We start from the raw sequence: 17,869 nt of genomic DNA, 5'->3' as shown, positions 1-17,869 counted from the left end.
GATAATTATTCCTGTCACCACACTTTCCACAGGAGGGGATCATAATGAACAATATCTCGCTGCTGAGGGTGAGCAGGGAATCAAGGGAAGGTCTTCTCCAAGCCTGTGGCTTCCACCCTAGCGCCTATGCAGCTCGCCTGTGTGAAGCAATAATCCCCCCACCTGTCAAGGCAAAGTGGCGCGGGAAAGTTACCGTTAATGGGGCATGAAACAAAGCAGCTCTGCTGAGGAACCTGCAGCAGCGGATTGCCCAGTATCTCCACGAGAGTTTCCTGGAGATCTCTGAAGGAGATTCCCATGAAGTGAGGGAGTATATCAACAGCCTGTTCCACCACTCAGGCTAGGCATGAGGTGGGAGACAAGCCTGCTTTCTGCAACCCTCCTGCCCCCAACAACTCGCTTCAGCAATTCCCAAAATCAGATCCACTTACCAGGGCCCGTCTCTCCTCTTCGCACTTCGCCAAGCTCTGACTGCTGTGACTCATAGGCTCCTCCAGGGTAGAAAAGAAAACCTGACTGCATGTATCTCTGGCCTCCGAGTCATCCTCTGCCTCTGGGTCCCCCTCCCCCTCTTTGTCCAAGATTGCCCCCTCCTGGCTCGGTCCACTCTTGACTGGCACGCAAGCCAATGAAGTATCCACAGGGTCCTTCACAGTGGAGGTGGGGTCGCCACCGAGTATCGCATCCAGCTCTTTGTATAGCCAGCAGCTCATGGGCACAGCACTGGAGCGGCGGTTTGCCTCCCGCGCCTTGTGGTAGGTGTTCCGCAGCTCCTTCACTTTGACCCTGCACTGCAATGTGTCCCGGTCATGGCCCCTTTCTGTCATACGTCTAGAAATCTGTCCATAGGTATCATAATTCCGACGGCTGAAGCGCAGCTGGGACTGCGCAGCCTCCTCTCCCCAAATACCGATGAGGTCCAGCACTCAGCATTGCTCCAAGCGGGGAATCGCCTGGTGCAGGGAGCAGGCATGGCCACTTAGAAAGATGTGCTGAGACCACTGTATGCATCACAGAGCAAACAGGAAGGGGACTTTCAAATTTGCAAAGGAATGTATGGGGTGAGGCCGACGGTTGGTCAACCTGAGTGCAGGGCAGTAGAGCTCAAACCAATGGCCAGAGAGGTGAGAACAGGCATTGTGGGACACCTCCCGGGGGCCAATCCGCAGCGCTGTAATCACCACGGTGTCTACACTGGCACCGCAGCGCTGTAGCCCCGGTGCAGAAAGCTCTAAGCCTCTCGGAGTGTTTTGTTTTGTTTTTTAAGAAGAGCACTGCTCTGCGCAGTTTCTACGCACTAAGTGGCTTGGCAGCGTGTACACCTTGGGAGTTACAGCGCTCAAAGCTACTTTACTGTGCACAAACTTGCCAGTGTAGACAGGGCCTGAGATAAACCTGATTATACTTCCTACAGTAGTGTACCTACTCTAGCTGGAAGGAATTTTACTTAAGAATTATAAAAAGTTATGAGATGGTATCACTATAATTTGGGTTACTGCATTAACTGCAACGAGATGGCAAACGGAGTTTCTTGAAGATGAAATTAGAATCAGAATAAAATACTCAGAATGTATACTACTATATTTTAATGGGCTCATTTGGATTAGATGGAACTTTAGAAAGGTCTGTAACAAATTATTTTAAATATAAATATCAACGTAGGTTTTTATCTAAAAATGTCAAGAATCTGAATCGCCCAAAGAAAAGTTGTTAATCAAGGGAAAGAACAGGTGATTACAGTACACCACACCCTTAAGTGTCTCAAGAGGGAAAATGGAGTATAAAGATCAAGCTTTATTTTCCTGTTCCACAAAACGTAAACCCTCAGAGATGAAACAAAAATACAAAAACAAGATTAATGTTAAATTAAATAAAAGCATAATAATAAGGAACATATGATGGATAGTTTCAATATAGTTCTAAATACAGTTAAAAGATGGCCCAGGCACATAGAAAATTAAGAGCAGTAGACTGTAAAGAGATTCTTAAAAACACTGGAGGATATAAATGCTGGAAAGTGGCAACATGCCATTAGAATTTTTTTACATAAACACCAATGCTTTTCTAGAACAGATTTTAAACAGTCAGTCCAGAACTGGTCTGACTCTTAGTTAAGGACCACAGGCACCCTACAACAGAGAAGATATCAGGGTCTTCATCACTTGTACCGGTATGTCAGTTAAACCTGCACCCTAGTCTACCAATGCTTCTGTTTTATGGTTTACCCTTTACTTTATACATGCCTCTTTTAGACCTCATTCCAGCAAGGTGCTGAGAATCTCCAATGCCCATTCAAGCTAGTGGGAGTTAAGGGCACTCAACAACTCACAGGATTCAGTTAAGCACAAATGCATACACTTTATTAAGATATTTAATAAACAAAATTGTTTACAATGTGCATATATAGTAACCAATGTTATGAACTAACATTTGGGTTAATTCCAAGCTCTACAGACTGGAACCAAAAAAACCCAAAACACATTCTATAGAGGCCAATGCAAAATGCTTGCTGACTGACTGCATTTTTTTAATTCCCTTTTGGAATTAAGAGAAATTCTTTCACTCTAGCATTTCTTGCCCTAATAAAATATCTTCAGAACTGTTATTACTGTCTGGGTTAAAATACTGTCCCCTGAAAACATGACTTAAAGGAATGGGAAATCAAGAGAGTCACAGAGACAAATAATCTTTGGTGAAATCCTGGCCCTACTGCTGCCAATGACTTCTACCAGGGCATGATTTCTCCCATGTCCAGTTTTAGATCCCTTAATAATTCTATTTTTCTAACAAGACTACGAACATAATTTCATATTCACAATACCACACCCAGTTCCAAACAAAATATTCTATGTAAAAAGAAATACTTACAATACAGGGACAGGCTGCATAAACAGTGAAACTACCAGTTGCGGTTGATTTCTTCACACAGTAAACTTTGTCCTCAGCCAGGCTGTCGTGCCTGGATTGGTATAACATTTGTACACATTAATTTGGCCTGGGGAGTTTCTATCTAACTGAGTAAGGTGGGAGGGTTTGTTATTTTAACTCGTGGCTGATAACAGCTTATCAGTAACTTCTCAAAGGTCGAGTTCAACACATTTGAAGAGCGAGAGATGCAAAGAAAATACCGAGTAAGCCTGTGAATCCCAGAATTCTTTCTTCCCCTTAGGGTGGGTCCTTATGAGTCTCCAGGATCCCCCGCTTTTCCCCACACTCCAAGAACCAATTCTGCAGTCACAGTCCTTCTGAGAAAGGCAATATGCAGCTCTCTTCAAAGGCAACGAGCCCCACCCTTGAAGATGGCTTTAGCTGCCATTAGGAGGAAGCAACATGAAATGCTTCCTTCCAAGGGAGGAGCTTGTTGTATTTGCTGCATTCCCAGCTTCTGCCAATCCAGGTACTAAAATGAAATCCTGAACTCTGACTCAGCATGGCAATGTAACTGTGTCACCACCACCAGTCTTACAACCAGAGTTCCATGCCAGCCCCGTTTTTTTGGTTTTTTTTAAAGTATGCATTTAATGCCTAATACAGCTCTCACTGAAATTAATGGGAGTCCTTCCACTGATTTCAGTGTATGCTGGACTAGGTCCTTAAGCAGAGTTCATTATCCACTACATTTTAGGGTGCCTAACTGATGTAAAGGTATTTTTTAGCCATATAAAATTGATGAATAGAAAGGTTCTGCTGAAAATGCCTGGATCGGGACACTTGGGTTCTCAGGGATAGCATCTGCAGAACCTACTGTCTCCAGCAGTCCACCCAACTTTGACTTTGTTGACCTTTAGGATGTGGACCAAGACACATCTTCTTGGTGAAGCATTCTGTTGATTTTAGACCATCAGCTGGTTGAAAACTATAGAGAGGTATTTAAATTGCTTTTAATATTAAACTGTAATAGATGTCACATCCAGTTGAATTTAATTTTCATTGTATGCCCAGATGCCACAGCAATGGGTGCACAAACGATTAAACAAGCCAAGAGGAGGGGGGGAAAAAAAGGCCACAGATAACCCCCTTTGCCCTCTTTCTCCTCCACCTCCAGTTCTTGTGATCTAATTCTTAGTAGCTGGGTTTGAGTCCTGCTCAAGACCCCATATCAAAGCAGCCTTGGATGATTTTCAGCATATTAACAGATGAACGCATTACTACACAAGATACCCACCCGAAATGGACTGACACCATCAGAATTCATTTCATGCTGGTGTATCTGTCAGAAAACAGGCTAAACTCATGAGAATTCATTTCCTAATGAATCAATTCCTGCTTGGGACACCTATATGAACTGTGGAGTAGGTCTTCAAAGCCGGTTCTGTTGCAGATGAATATTTTTGCACCACAAGCTTCACACCAAAAATTTTTTTTGTAAATTATCAACAAACTGATAATCAGTTCACGGTCATCAAAAGTTTGTTTTGCAACTTGTCTGCATCACAAAATAATGCTGTACACATATGAACCCCTTTCATAAGTAATCTGCAAAGATCTCTTATTTGACCTAATTGGTGGCTAAACCCTTGAAGGGTGCTACATCTTGCCTTTCTCAGGTGGACTTTAATTAGGTTTGCTGGATCTATTCATGTCACTCTTACAAGAACAAAAGGATTTTTCAAATTATTTTAATTTATTAAAGGACTATCATTAGAAAAATATTGCAACAAACCTGGTTTAAATTGACATTCTTGTACTTTATTTTTAAAAGTAAAAAAAACTACAAAGGTCTGTTTATAATTTAAATAAATAAAAAAATAGGTTCATTTACCCACTCCTTGGGATTCATAACACATCTAGCAAGCCAACCTTAATCAAACCATCATGTCTTTCTACCTGTCACAGGTAGTAAGCAGCATTTCATCATCCCACATGGCCTGGAAAATATCTGCAGTCTTAATCCCAGGTAACTGCTGAGCTTCAAAAGGCTGGTGGCAACTTTAAACCAGAGAGAGAACTACAGACTTATTACTAATTCATCCTGGGTGCAGCTGCTCACCAGCAACTGCTGGGTCTCTTAATTGACAAATGTTAGACATTATTGTCACTTAATGGTATTTAGTACCTACAGCCCTATCTACTGTCACATTTCCAAAATGTTCTGGCACCATTTAACTATCAACATGAATTAAGAAAGTTTAGTTTAAGCCCTGAGTTGTCAAAGGACTCAGGAGCACAGAATAAGCTTTGCTAGCCTGACACAGAAAAACAAAACTTATTACATGTCTGGAGAAAGCTGAAGCCCAAGGACAGAGGTCTGACAACCCACTGTAATTCACAGGCCGACAAGGCAGTGACTTAATTATAGGTCTAGGTATGACTGTGAAGAGAGTGAGAACGCATGTGTGTGCGCAAACTTCCATGACTGCAGCCCTCTTGGATAGAGGGAACACTTTGTATATGAAGCCTGAAAAACGTCCAATGGAAGAAAATAATTTATTTTATTCTGTAGAAGTCAAAGATAAACGTTGCTTATTTTGCCTCTGCTGACAATAGATTAGTCCTGTTTTAGAGAATAATTACAGCACAAGCCACATCACCACAAGGAAAACAATACCTTCCATCCCTCCTCCTCAAAGGCTTTACTTACACTAAGGAAATCTAATGTGCCAACACATTCCCCCTCCAGCATCATGCCTGCAACGTACAACAATGCTCCCAATAGTGCACAAGCAACCACAGTATCTTTTTGATTAGACTGGCTCAAGGCTAACTGTTACGTGGACCTGCACTGTGCCAATTTCCACTGGTGCAGCACAGTACTAGTGTAGATGAGGATCACGGGCATAAAAGCCCCAACAGTGCAAGTATTTCCCCCATTACCACCTCACCTCTTACAGCTTACATGGCCTATCTGGTCTACCTTCTCTACTCCACTGACCAGGGGTCATGTTTGCTGGAAGCCAGTTACATGTACAAACATCATTGCATACATTGGAGCTCCTTTGCACAATGTTTTATCAGCAATCAACTTGGATAGGTCATCTAATCCAGTCCCCTGCACTGGGATAGGACCAAGTATTTTCTAGCTCATCCCTGACAGGTGTTTGTCTAACCTGTTCTTTAAAATCTAAAATGATGGAGTTTCCACAACCTCCCTAGATAATTTGTTCCAGTGCTTTACTACCCTTACAGTTAGGAAGCTTTTCCTAAGGTCTAACCTAAATCTCCCTTCCTGTAATTAAAGCCCACTACTTCTTGTCCTGTACTCAATGGATAAGAAGAACAATTTATTAACCTCCTCTTTACAACAACCTTTTATGTCTTGAAGACTGTTACATCCCCCCTCAGTCTTCTCTTCTCCAGACTAAACAAACCCAATTTTTTTAATCTTTCCTCATAAGTAATGTTTTCTAGACCTTTAAATCATTTTTGTTGCTGTCCTCTGGACTTTCTCCAATTTGACCACATCTTTCTTGAAGTGTGGTGCCCAGAATGGGACACAGTACTCCAGTTGAGGCCTTAACAGTGATGAGTAGAGTGGAAGAGTTATGTCTCATGTATGGCTCAGACTCCACAAAATGATGTTCATTTTTTTGCAACAGTACTATATCATGGACTCATATTTAGTTTGTGATCCACTATAACCCCCAGATCCTTTTCTGCAGTACTTCTTCCTAGTCCGTCATTTCCAATTTTAAGAACATAAGAATATACGACTGGCCAGACCAATGGTCCATCTAGCCCACTATCCTGTCTTCTGACAGTGGCCAAGACAAAATGCTTCAGAGGGAATGAACAAACAGGGCAATTACCAAGAGATCCATCCACTGCCGTCCAGTTCCAGCATCTCGCAGTCAGAGGCTTTGGGACATCCAGAGCAAGCAGTTGCATCCCTGACCATCTTAGCTGATAGCCATATCCTCCATGAACTTACCTAATTCTTTTTTAAACCCAGTTATACTTTTGTTCTTCACAACATCCCCTGGCAACAAGTCCCATAGGTTGACTCTGCAGTGTGTGAAAAAGTACTTCCTTTTGTTTGTTTTAAACCTGCTGCCTATTAATTTCATTGGGTGATCCCTGGTTCACTCTCAGGAATGTTTTCTAATCCTTTCTTCATTCTTGTGATTCTTCTCTAAACCCTCTACAATTTATCAATATCCTTCTTGACTTGTGGACACCAGAACTGGACACAGGATTCCAGCAATAGTCACCCCAGCGCCAAATACAGAGGCAAATTAACCGCTCTACTCCTACTCAAGATTTCTTTATTTATGCATCCCAGGATTGCATTAGTACTTTTGGCCACAGCACTGAATGAGGAGCTCCTGTTCACTGTGACCCTAAATCTTTTTCAGAGTCATTGATTCCCAGGATAGAGTTACCCATCCTGGAAGAATGGCCTACATTCTTTTGTTCCTAGATGTATATGTTTACAGTTAGCCATATTGAAACATATATTGTTCGCTTGCACCCAGTTTACCAAGCAATCCAATTGCTCTGTATCAGTGACCTATCCTTTTCTTTATTTACCTCTCCCCCAATTTGTGTGTCATCTACAAACTTTATCAGTGATGATTTTTATGTTTTCTTCCAGTTCATTAATAAAATTTTAATTAGCAATAGACCAAGGACAGATTCCTGCAGGACCCCACTAGAAACACACTCGCTCAATGATGTTTCCCCATTTACAATTATATTTTGAGACCTATCACTTAGCTAGTGTCATTGTTTTGTGTAGAGATTCACAAGGCCTTGCTGGAACCTCAGGATCTGTTTATGGAGCCCTAATACCAAGATGTGGCAGCACAGATGGTGCTCATGCTGGTTCCTCAGGAGGAGGAGGAGGGACTCTCTCCACCAGGTACGCTAGGGGTGGGGGGTGGGGGTGTTTTGTTTTTTTAACAGGTACTGACAAGAGCTGATTTGCAGGCTGGGGGCATAGAGGAAGAATTTTCTAGGTTTGTATGTTAGCAGTTTTTAGAAGGGCAGATATAACTTCATTCAAGGGCACAAATGTTCTTCCCAATCCACAGTCTGCAATGGTTCCCCCCCCCCCCCCACCCACCCACACACTCTTCTTTGTTTATTGGGGGGTTTTTAAAGGTCAACACTTCTCTGTGTTTATATTATGGAAGACAGGTCAAGGAAGTGCACCTTGCACTTGGAGTGAAAAGTGGGGAGGTTTGAGATGGTTCTTACTTTCTGAAAGAATTTGTCCCACAGTCTGGAACCAGACCCTTAAAAAGCTTTCTGCTGCACAGAGGAGCACAACGTACCATTGCGCCTGAGGAGCAGAAATATCAACCACAGTCTTTATCCCAGAGCTTTAGGCCCTTTTAAATATCCTGGCTCCCCTTTTAAATATCCTGAGTGTCTTGAAAATAAGGACCAAGGCCTTAAACTTGACTCTATATTCTATGGGGAGCCAGTACACAGAGGGAGGGATGGATTTGATGTGGTCAGAGTAACCCATGTAGCTGAGGAGATGTGTTGCAGCATTCTGTGGTAGTTGGAGTTTCCTAAATGCTGAAGTCTTCATGCTTAGGTATATCACACTGCTGTAGTCAAAGGTGACAAAGGCATGAATATCTGAGATCAGGTAATCATCCACGAGGATGGGACAGAGTTTCCTACCTGATAGAAAACATTACTTGCAGATAAGGATAATAAAAGCCCCTCACCAGGCCACTCAGTTCAGTTTCTCCATAATCACTCCAGGAGAGAGAGTAAAATTGCCATAAAAAAAATCAATGGGAAATTCATTTCACTAAGAAAGGATTCCTTGCAGGAGTTCTGTCAAAGTACAGAGGAGGAAACATCTGCTCTATTCTGAGGAGGCAGAAAGACTGGAAAAGAAGCTACTGGTTCAAATATACCCAATAAGGAAGGTCTGTCCCCATGAGTTAAAATTGTTCAACACAGAAGATCCATAGCAGGATAAATATATTTATCATTACACTGTGTGTTCCCGCCTTGAAGCTCTTCAGCTGATGGGATGAAATGATGTGAAAGAACACGGGCAAAACTAAAAGAACTTAGGAAAACACACTGCTGCATAAGGCATCCTTATCTTAAATGACAGATTTAAAACACAAGAAGAAAGTATATTAACTTTTAATATACCTGTTAACTGTTCATTTCCTTTTAAGAGGCTGCTATAGCACACTAGACAACATAGTAGGATGAAGGCTGTATACCCTCAAACAGAGTTCAAAAGATGGTGCCTCAAATATAGGCTCAACCAGCTTAGAAAAACACTGAAGAATAAGATCATCCTAGGACTGGAAAGAAAAGAGGAGGCGAGTGGAGGAACTGGAGGATGAGTAAGGAGAAGAGTGAGTGCTGCAAGCCACTTGCTGATCAAGAGCAGCATGGCAGGCACATACAAGGAAGGGCAATGCCCATGGAGAACCAGAGGAGAAGAATGTATATAGAAATGAGACGGGAAATAAAACAGCATTCAAAGGCTGCTGGTGTGCAAGGGCCTGTGACCTGAGTGTGATGTGTCATTCCATATTCTTTATAAAATATGCTTATGACATGAATATGACATAACTGAGATGTGCTTTATGCAAGATGGCTCATGTGAGATATCATTGGAAAGGTGATAATTTACTGAATGTGATTATCCAATTTGCATGCCTGTATCATTTCTGTATCTAAAGTTAGGAATATTGACAATGTATCTGTATTTCAACTACACTACTTTGGGTGACGTCCACTGCCAACACTTCTGGTAGAACAATGGAAAACCCAGACACATCGGATGGCCCATCATCAAGGACAATAGACTATGAAATGGACTTGGCCTTCCTGTGGACGCTCCATACTGCCACTGACTCATGGATGATGTGATACTACAGAGTCACGTAGTCTTGTCACCTGACACTAAACCATTACTTGGGACTTCTTGTAAGTTTCCACTATAAGGGGGTCAAGTTTGGGAAACAAAGGAGTCCCACCTTATGTAAATCCTATTTAAGGGTGAAGAGGAAGGCAAGCAGGAATCCTCCTCTCCATGGCTGTCTGCCCAAGAAGAAAGATTGCAAAAGCCACCTGAAGGAAAGGCAAGCGGGGAATCCAGACTGAAACAGGGGTCTAGTCTGAAAAGCAATATAACTGTAACTCTGAAACACAGAAACTTTGCAACCTTTGCCTGCAATATCTAGGGTGAGAAATACTATTTGTAACCAATTTCTTTAGTGAAACTAGGTTAGTTTGCGTGCTTGATTTCATTTGTTTAGTAATCTGCTTTGTTCTGTTTGTTACCCCTTTTACCACGTAAAATCTGACTTTCATAGTTAATAAAACTTGTTTTGTTTATTACTAAACCCAGTTTCTGTCATTTCTAACTGTGGGGGCAAGAAGCATGCACACTTCTATCCACATTGAGGGAGGGGGTGAATTTCATAATATATCTTTGAGTCTGCACTCCAAGGGAGGTGGACATCTGAGGGCTGGAGCAAGTTCCTTCAACTGAGTCTTCCCAGAGCTGATCTGCAGCTGGGTGTGGTCCTGCCTATATGTGTTAGAGGAGGTTTTAAGAGCTTGGCTCAGCAAGACGGGTTAAAGGGGGCCCATGCTGGCAGAACAGGTAGACTCAGTGGTATCTCAGCACATCAGGTGGCTTCCCAAGGGGTCCAGCCCATCACACTGAGTTGTTAAAAACAGATGAAAGTTCAGTTGACCTGTTATATAAAACCATTGATAAAATAAGTGAAAGATGGAGCCAAAGAAACTAGTACAAACAAAACACGTTTAAACTAAAAGAACAGATTAGGGGTTTGCAGGGATTCTGGTAAGGTCACAAAATTGCTTATGGCAACAAATCAAAATGGCAGTAGAATGACAGGAGAAGGTGGTGCACTGTTGGAGCATCTCTGGCGGAAATCCCATGTCCAGGCTGACTTACTCCATTATAATTTTGTTCACGCACCCTTCACCTCTGCCATCTTCCTAGCTAAAAACTCTTCTTCTCCACCTTAATTGAATCCCATGTCTTCAATCCCAGCCACCTTTTGGCCATCTTTGATTCACTCCTCAAATCCTCCTTCTCTCCTGCCTCCACATTTTTCTTTGCATAGGCTCTAACCAATTTCTTCCAAGAGAAAAGTGACTAAATATCACGTGATCTTTCTCCCTTGGCACACCTACCATTCCCCCTTCTCGTCTTACTTCCTTGTCACACATGCAGAAATTTCTCATCTGCTCTCTTCTTCTAATTCCTCTATTTGTGGCAGTGACCCCATCCCATCTTCTAATCTCCCTTACACCCAGTCTCATACCCTCACTCTCCTCTTGCTCTTTCCCCTCATAATGCAAGCATGCTTTAGTGTCTCCTATCTTAAAAAATAACCACCCTGGACCCCATTTGCCTCTCCAGCTACCACCGTATCTCCCTTCCATCTCTAGGCTCATTGAATACGTTGTCTACATCGCTGTTTGGAGTTCTGCTTGTACAATCTGTCACACATCCCTTGCACTCCACTGAAACTGCTCTCGCCAAAATCTCTAATTACCTCTTCATAGACAAAGCTCAGACCCAGTACTCCATTCTCATCTTCTGTGACCTGACAGCCACCTTCAATACCACTGACTATGCTCCTCCTCTTGAAATTTTGTCTTCCACTTGGCTTCCATTAACCTGTCCTCTCCTTGTTCTCCTCATACCTCTTTAATTGCTGCTTCAGCATGTTCTTTGGAGGATCCTCCTCTTGCCTTCTCACTTTCTGAGGGGGTTCCACAGGGTTCTGTCCTTGGTCCCCTTCTCTTCTCCCTCTATACCTTATCTCTGGATAATGTCATTCACAAAACACAGATTCAACTACCATCAGATCTACCTCTCTACTCCTGACTTGTCTCCCATAAAAAACTAAAATCTCAGCCTGTTTCTCTGACATCTCCTCATGGATAATTAGCCATCGGATCAAGATCAATCTTCCCCCTAAGCCGTCCCTGCTACCTCCTTTCTTGATTACTGTGGACAACACCACTCTCCTGCCTGTCATGCAGGCCCATATAACCTGGGCATCATCTTTCACTTGGAAGTCTCTCTAGGTCCTCACATCCAGGGTAAATCTAATGTTTGCAGATTCTTTCTGAATAACACCTCTAAGATACAGCCTTTCTTATCCCGCCACACAGCTAAAACTCTCGTCCAGGCTCTCATCATCTCACAGCTCAGTTAGTACAGCAATATTCTCTCTGGCCTTGACAAATGCAATCTTGCCTGCTCATATCCATTCAGAATGTTTGTGCAAGGATCATTTTCCTAGCCCATCACTTTGGCCATGTCACACCGTCCTTGCATCCCTGCACTGGCTCCCTCTTTTCTACTGCATAAAACACAAGCTATTTGTCCTCACTAGCAAGGCTTTTCATGGCCAAACCACACCTTACTGATCACTCACTATCAAGATGTTGACTTCCCCATCGAATCAGCCAACAATGCCAGCTTCTTATCATCATGCAGGCTTGAAAGAAGCTCCCCATAAACATCTGCAAATCCACCTCAGTATTTTTCTTCAGTTGCTTCCAAAAAACTTGAGAATGGTTAGGTCGCTGATGTGCTGAGAGACAGCCTGTCATGCTAACAAATATTGTCTTGTCACTGTTTTCTACTCCCGTCTGTCTGTATCCATCTGTTGTCTCTTGCCTTATACTTAGAACGTAAATTCTTTTGCATTCTTTGGCAAATTCTTTTTGTTCTGTGTTTGCACAATGGGGTCTTGGTCCATGTCTAGGGCTCCTGGGGACTATGACAATACAAATAATAAATATTAATTTTGATAGCTGATGTTGCCACCCCTTTCTAGACATGGCTTTTCCTGAATTGGGGGGGGGGGGGAGGAGCATTACTTAGCAACTTGATTGTGGACTGGATAGTTTAAAGGAGCTAAACTGAAGGAGAGGAAGTGAACTTCATCATCACAGCTATCAACACCGACTGCTGTGACCAAGGAATGTGCCATCACACCACTGGGCGTGATCCTGAAAGACGTCCTGAATAGAGGAGAAGGAGCCAGATGATAATCACCCCCATCTGTTAGGTTTGAATGAATCCTGACCACCATCTGGCATGGGAACCTGCTGCCACCCCTTCCCTACGGTGATTTTTACTTCCCTATTGTACTACTTCTGTTTCTTTTTTGCTTTCTATCTAGTAAAAGTCGGTCTTAAGATAAACCCATCCTTGTAACACTGCTGTAATGAAAAAGAAAGCTCTGAATAATGCCTTAAGCAGCCTGATACTGGTAAAAGTTTTGCCAAGAGCTGAAGGGCTAATAAGATCATATGCTGTGCTTGTTGTTTCCCAGCAGCTGAACTAGAAACAGACATCTGTTGCACTTTCTTTCCTCTCCTCCTGTTTTGCCTTGTCTTAAAAATAAACTGACAAGGAACAGGATTCAACTGTATCAAGAGTCACCCAAAAATGACAGTCTAAACATTCTTCCCCCTGCCACTCCCCACACAATAAGGAAAGTTAACACCTTGATTAATACCATCTCAGGAACTGTATAGGAAGGAATTTCCCTCTAAAAGACTATACGCTTACAGAGAATAAGGGAAATTCTTATAAGAAAGTTTTACATTTCAGATACTTTGACAGTTTGGCCCTTTGTATTGCTCCAGCAGGAGTGAGCCAGTGAACATAAGAATGGTCATTCTGGGTCAGACCAAAGATCCATCTAGCCCAGTATCCTGTCTTCTGACAGTGGCCAATGCCAGGTGCTTCAGAGGGAATGAACAGAACAAGTAATCATCAAATGATCCATCTCCGGTCATCCATTCCCAGCTTCTAGCACACAACAGCTAGGGACAATTCAGAGCATGGTTTTGCATTCCTGCCCATCATGGCTAGTAGTCATTGATGGTCCTATCCTCCATGAGCTTATCTAGTTCTTTTTTTAACCCTGTTATAGTTTTGGCCTTCACAACATCCTCTGGCAAAGAGTTCCACAGGTTGACTGTGCATTGCATGAAGAAATACTTCCTTTTGTTTGTTTTAAACCTGCTGCCTATTAATGTCATTTGGTGACCCCTAGTTCTTGTGTTACAAGGATTAAATAACACTTCCTTATTTATTTTCTCCACACCTGTCATGATTTTATAGACTTCTGTCATACTCTATGTGAACCCCAGGGCATACACAACGGTTTAATATGTAACAAGGGTTTTTGAACTAACTCCTGCAAGGCCTCCCAGATGCTTTCCCTTTAATGGAAGGGACAGATTGAGATGCTGAAGCTTGCAGAGTCAGGGAGTCCTGTGACATTTATCAGAAATCAGTTCCACAGACAACATTTTTGGGGTCCACACAAGTGATTGTGCATTAACAACAGTCTTAAAGGGGCTTTAAACAGGAAAACAAAGACAATTTATGTGCCCAGAAACTAACACATTGCCCCCATCTAAAACAAATGTACCTGAAGACAGAGCAGAAGCCCATTTGGAGCAGCTCTCCCTCTTGCACTCCCTCCTGCTCTGCCACCAGAAGGGGGACAACTCTGCATTTAAAAGCCCCTAGCCTTTCTCCTCCCCATGTCACTTCCTGTTTAAGTAATACTTGCCAATCAGCTGATTAAAGGGAAGGGTTACACTCTCTCTCTCCCTCTTGACTTTAAATAAATCTCAAGCAGCTCTAACTCACCTATTCTTGCTATAGCTAGATTAATACAACTATATTAGGATACTGGCTTCTAGTTCACGCAGTGCTACAACTATTGAACTGACAAGCAAGTGTCAGAACAAACTGGGAAAGCATAGGTTAGCTCACAATGCAAGAGCCTAATAAAGAGGAATGTCTTAGCAATTTTCAAAGTGATTGGCTACAAACTACTGAGACTATTTAAACCTGTCCAGCCTACTGGAAACCCCCCACATAACAGCTTTAGCTCATTAAGGGGCTTAGCTTTTAACTCACATAAAGAACAACCTGGCAGATTGTGAAGTACATATAAGTACATTGTGATGTGCTTGCTAAGAAGCAGGGAGTGCACTGACTATATGCCATCAAGTATAAGAAGTAACGGTAATACTGATCTCCCTTCAGAACACTATACGGAGATTGCACAAATGTGATAACATCCTCAATCAATCCTCAAAAAGGCAATTAAATGGTTAATTTGGCCATTAAACACGCCTATCTAGAAGCTTTGGTTTAGATTTCTTTTCAGCACTGATGGCTGGTGGTGAGAACCATTTGCAGAGCCCATGTACCTGTCACCGCTAATGCAGCTGGATGCTAGTCTTCTGTGAAGCAGCTCTGACTTTTCCAACAGGGTCAAAAAATATAGTGTTTTGATTTCCTAGCACTCTTGGTGTCACGTGGTAACTTTCTTTATACAATCTGTTGATAATCACAGCCCTACAGAGAAAGATGGCGGATGAGGAAAGCAGGTGTCTAGAGAGGAGCAGCTGACAAATCATGGCCTGGCATGCTACCCAATAGACAGGAAATACCAAGTTAATCGGGATATTAATGTTCACCTCTGCCCTGTACACATATGCATTACAACAGAGTCTCAAAATACATGAGCACATGCCATTTTCCCCACAGGAACCATGTCTTATTCACTGCATAGGTAGGATTAGCATAGGAGACTCAGTGAATGTAGCGCCTGTTCAATATTTTATCATCACTGACCAATACGTGATCCTTGCATCACTCACAGCATGCCAATCAACTCTGCTGAATGAAGACAGGATTTATGAGGTACATAAGCCAGTTTCATTCACTGTCCAAGCAGCCCAAAGAGGCCGGCATCCTGCGGGGAAAAATGGTATGGAATCATGTCTTTAGAGACTGTATAATAATTCATATGCACAGTGGGTCAGTTATGCCTATGCCATTAAGATTGACATTTCCAGAACAGTGCACACTTACTCGGGAACTTAACTGTTCTTCTAGCAAAGAATTTTAATAAAAATACATAGATATGAACTTCTAGCTGGAGTGTGTAATGGCAGTTATAAAGAGGCCTAAATGCTTCCATTATAACCTCCCTTCTTCAGTGCTCTCAATCAGCATCCTGTCTAGTTCCATGAACACCCTCACAGCTCATACTCCATACCCATAGTCATGCGCAATAAAAAGAATTAAATAGATACCTGTTATGAATAGAAATCATGGCATGTGCACTGTGGATGTCTTCTAAATCCTTACAAAGTTCAGCCAAATCAAAATAGATTGTCACCCAAAACCAAAAGGCACAGTGCACAGGGAGGCTGGCCTCTTTCAGGGGAGAAGAGTCCAGCCCTACCTGTAACACAATTACAGGCAGAGAGAATAAGCTAAGTCATGTTACAAGAAGTTCATGTGGCTAAATCAGGCCTTTTGAGGTGAAAATAAGACAGAAGCCTGTGGAGAGCCAGAGCTAAGAGAAGGGAGACTCCAGGCAGAAAGCGCTGTTAGGAACTGCTACTTGATAGAGAGTGAGTCTGCTTAGTGGAAAGCCTCAGCAGGGACAGGACTAAGAACCTTGCACCAAGGGTTGTGAGCCAGCTAGGAAGGCTGGGGGGAGTTCTTGTGTTTTCTTTTGAACTTTGTTAATAAACCCAGCCCCCACAAAAGGGTGTCACTCAACACATTAAAGCCAATGCTGAAGTTATCAGGAGTCCAAGAAGGGGAAACTGAGGCAGTGGCTAGTCCAAACCCACCAGGTAGGCAGTGGTGCTCCACACAGGCTGAGAGCAAACATGGCCAATTTTAAACACAAATGGTAAAACTTTTGAAAGTTACACACAAATGAAAGACACTTTTAAAATGGGAACACTTATGCAACTTTAACTACAGGCATTGCTGTGTTGGGAACAATACATTTTATGTTTTGTTTCCCCACAACTCTGAGAACTAAAAAACCTCTTATTTATCTGAACACACTCTTTACAGGAGTGGAGACAATACAAGAAGTAGTTGGCCATTTTTTCATTCAGAGAACTCAAAAACACTACAGTCAGCAATAGATACAGTTTTATTTCCAGTTCTTCACCACAAGCTCTCCCTACAAAAATATATCCATACGAAGACTTTTCTGTAAACATGATTCAATCTCATTTTTTAAATACTTGCTTTTTTCATGCTGTGAGTTACTATATTTGTGCATCCCCCTGGCACAAACCCAAAGGTCAAGGTACACAGATACCTAGTGGCTGATATGCCTCAATGATTATGTCACATGAAACCAGGTTCTATCGAAACTCCACAAATAGATATTTCTGAAATAACAGGGGAATTCCAGCAGAGGCAAAGCTCAAGGGTAACAATATTGCACTTAAGTATATATTGCTTTGCTTCTGTTTCTATGGTAATACAACACACCGGGGGGGGGGGGGGGGGGGGGGGGGTGGGGGGGGGGGGGAAGGAGGGGACCAAAAAGGTTACTTATACTTAAGGCTACAATTTAATCATGAGTATTTTTAGTAAAAAGTCATGGATAGGTCACAGGCAAAAACCAAAAAAAAAAAATCAGGGCCCCATGACCTGTCCATGACTTCTATGTCGTGGAGGCATGCTGCAGGGGGAAAGCCGGGGCCCCGCTGCGGGGAAGGGACCCCATGGGGGCCCATTGCTGCTCCGGCCCTGCCAAAGGGGGAGCCCCGTGGTGGGCCGGCAAATGCTCCAACCACCACCGCATGGAGGAGAGTGCCCCGGGGGTGGGGGCCACCTCCATGCGGGGAAGGGGGGTTGTCCTGGGGCCAACCCCATTGGCATCTGCTTGGGTGGTCCCTGTGGCCAGCTGCCCGGGGCCACCAGAGCAGCAGCCTGTGTGGCTGGCTGCAGAGCTGCTTGGGCAGCCTTGGGTTCAGCTACACTGGCCGCTGCAGAAGTCACGGAATCCATGACCTCCATGACAGACACAGAGCCCTACTTATACTACAGTAAAACTGTGCTTCTTTGAGATGCTGTCATCAGTGTGGTTCCCACTACAGG

At 43.0% G+C, this 17,869-nt stretch overlaps 1 protein-coding gene across 5 annotated transcripts in view; it reads right to left on the bottom strand.

The window, feature by feature from the left end:
- MAP3K13 (mitogen-activated protein kinase kinase kinase 13) overlaps positions 1-17,869 on the bottom strand; it is a 132,950-nt gene that overhangs the window by 103,355 nt on the left and 11,726 nt on the right. The window contains exon 3 of one of the 5 annotated variants that reach the window (XM_037908335.2): positions 15,584-15,704. The exons of 2 other annotated variants lie outside the window; for them this stretch is intronic. The gene's annotated coding sequence lies outside the window, so the exon portion shown is untranslated. Of the gene's footprint in view, positions 1-2,868; positions 2,960-15,583; positions 15,705-17,869 lie in introns of all 5 variants that reach the window. 2 more of the 5 variants (XM_043523193.1, XM_007052612.4) reach the window with 2 other exon arrangements.

Source organism: Chelonia mydas, chromosome 9 (assembly GCF_015237465.2).
Source record: "Chelonia mydas isolate rCheMyd1 chromosome 9, rCheMyd1.pri.v2, whole genome shotgun sequence".
Lineage (NCBI taxonomy): Eukaryota > Metazoa > Chordata > Testudines > Cheloniidae > Chelonia > Chelonia mydas.
This window is presented reverse-complemented; position numbering and strand designations above follow the sequence as displayed.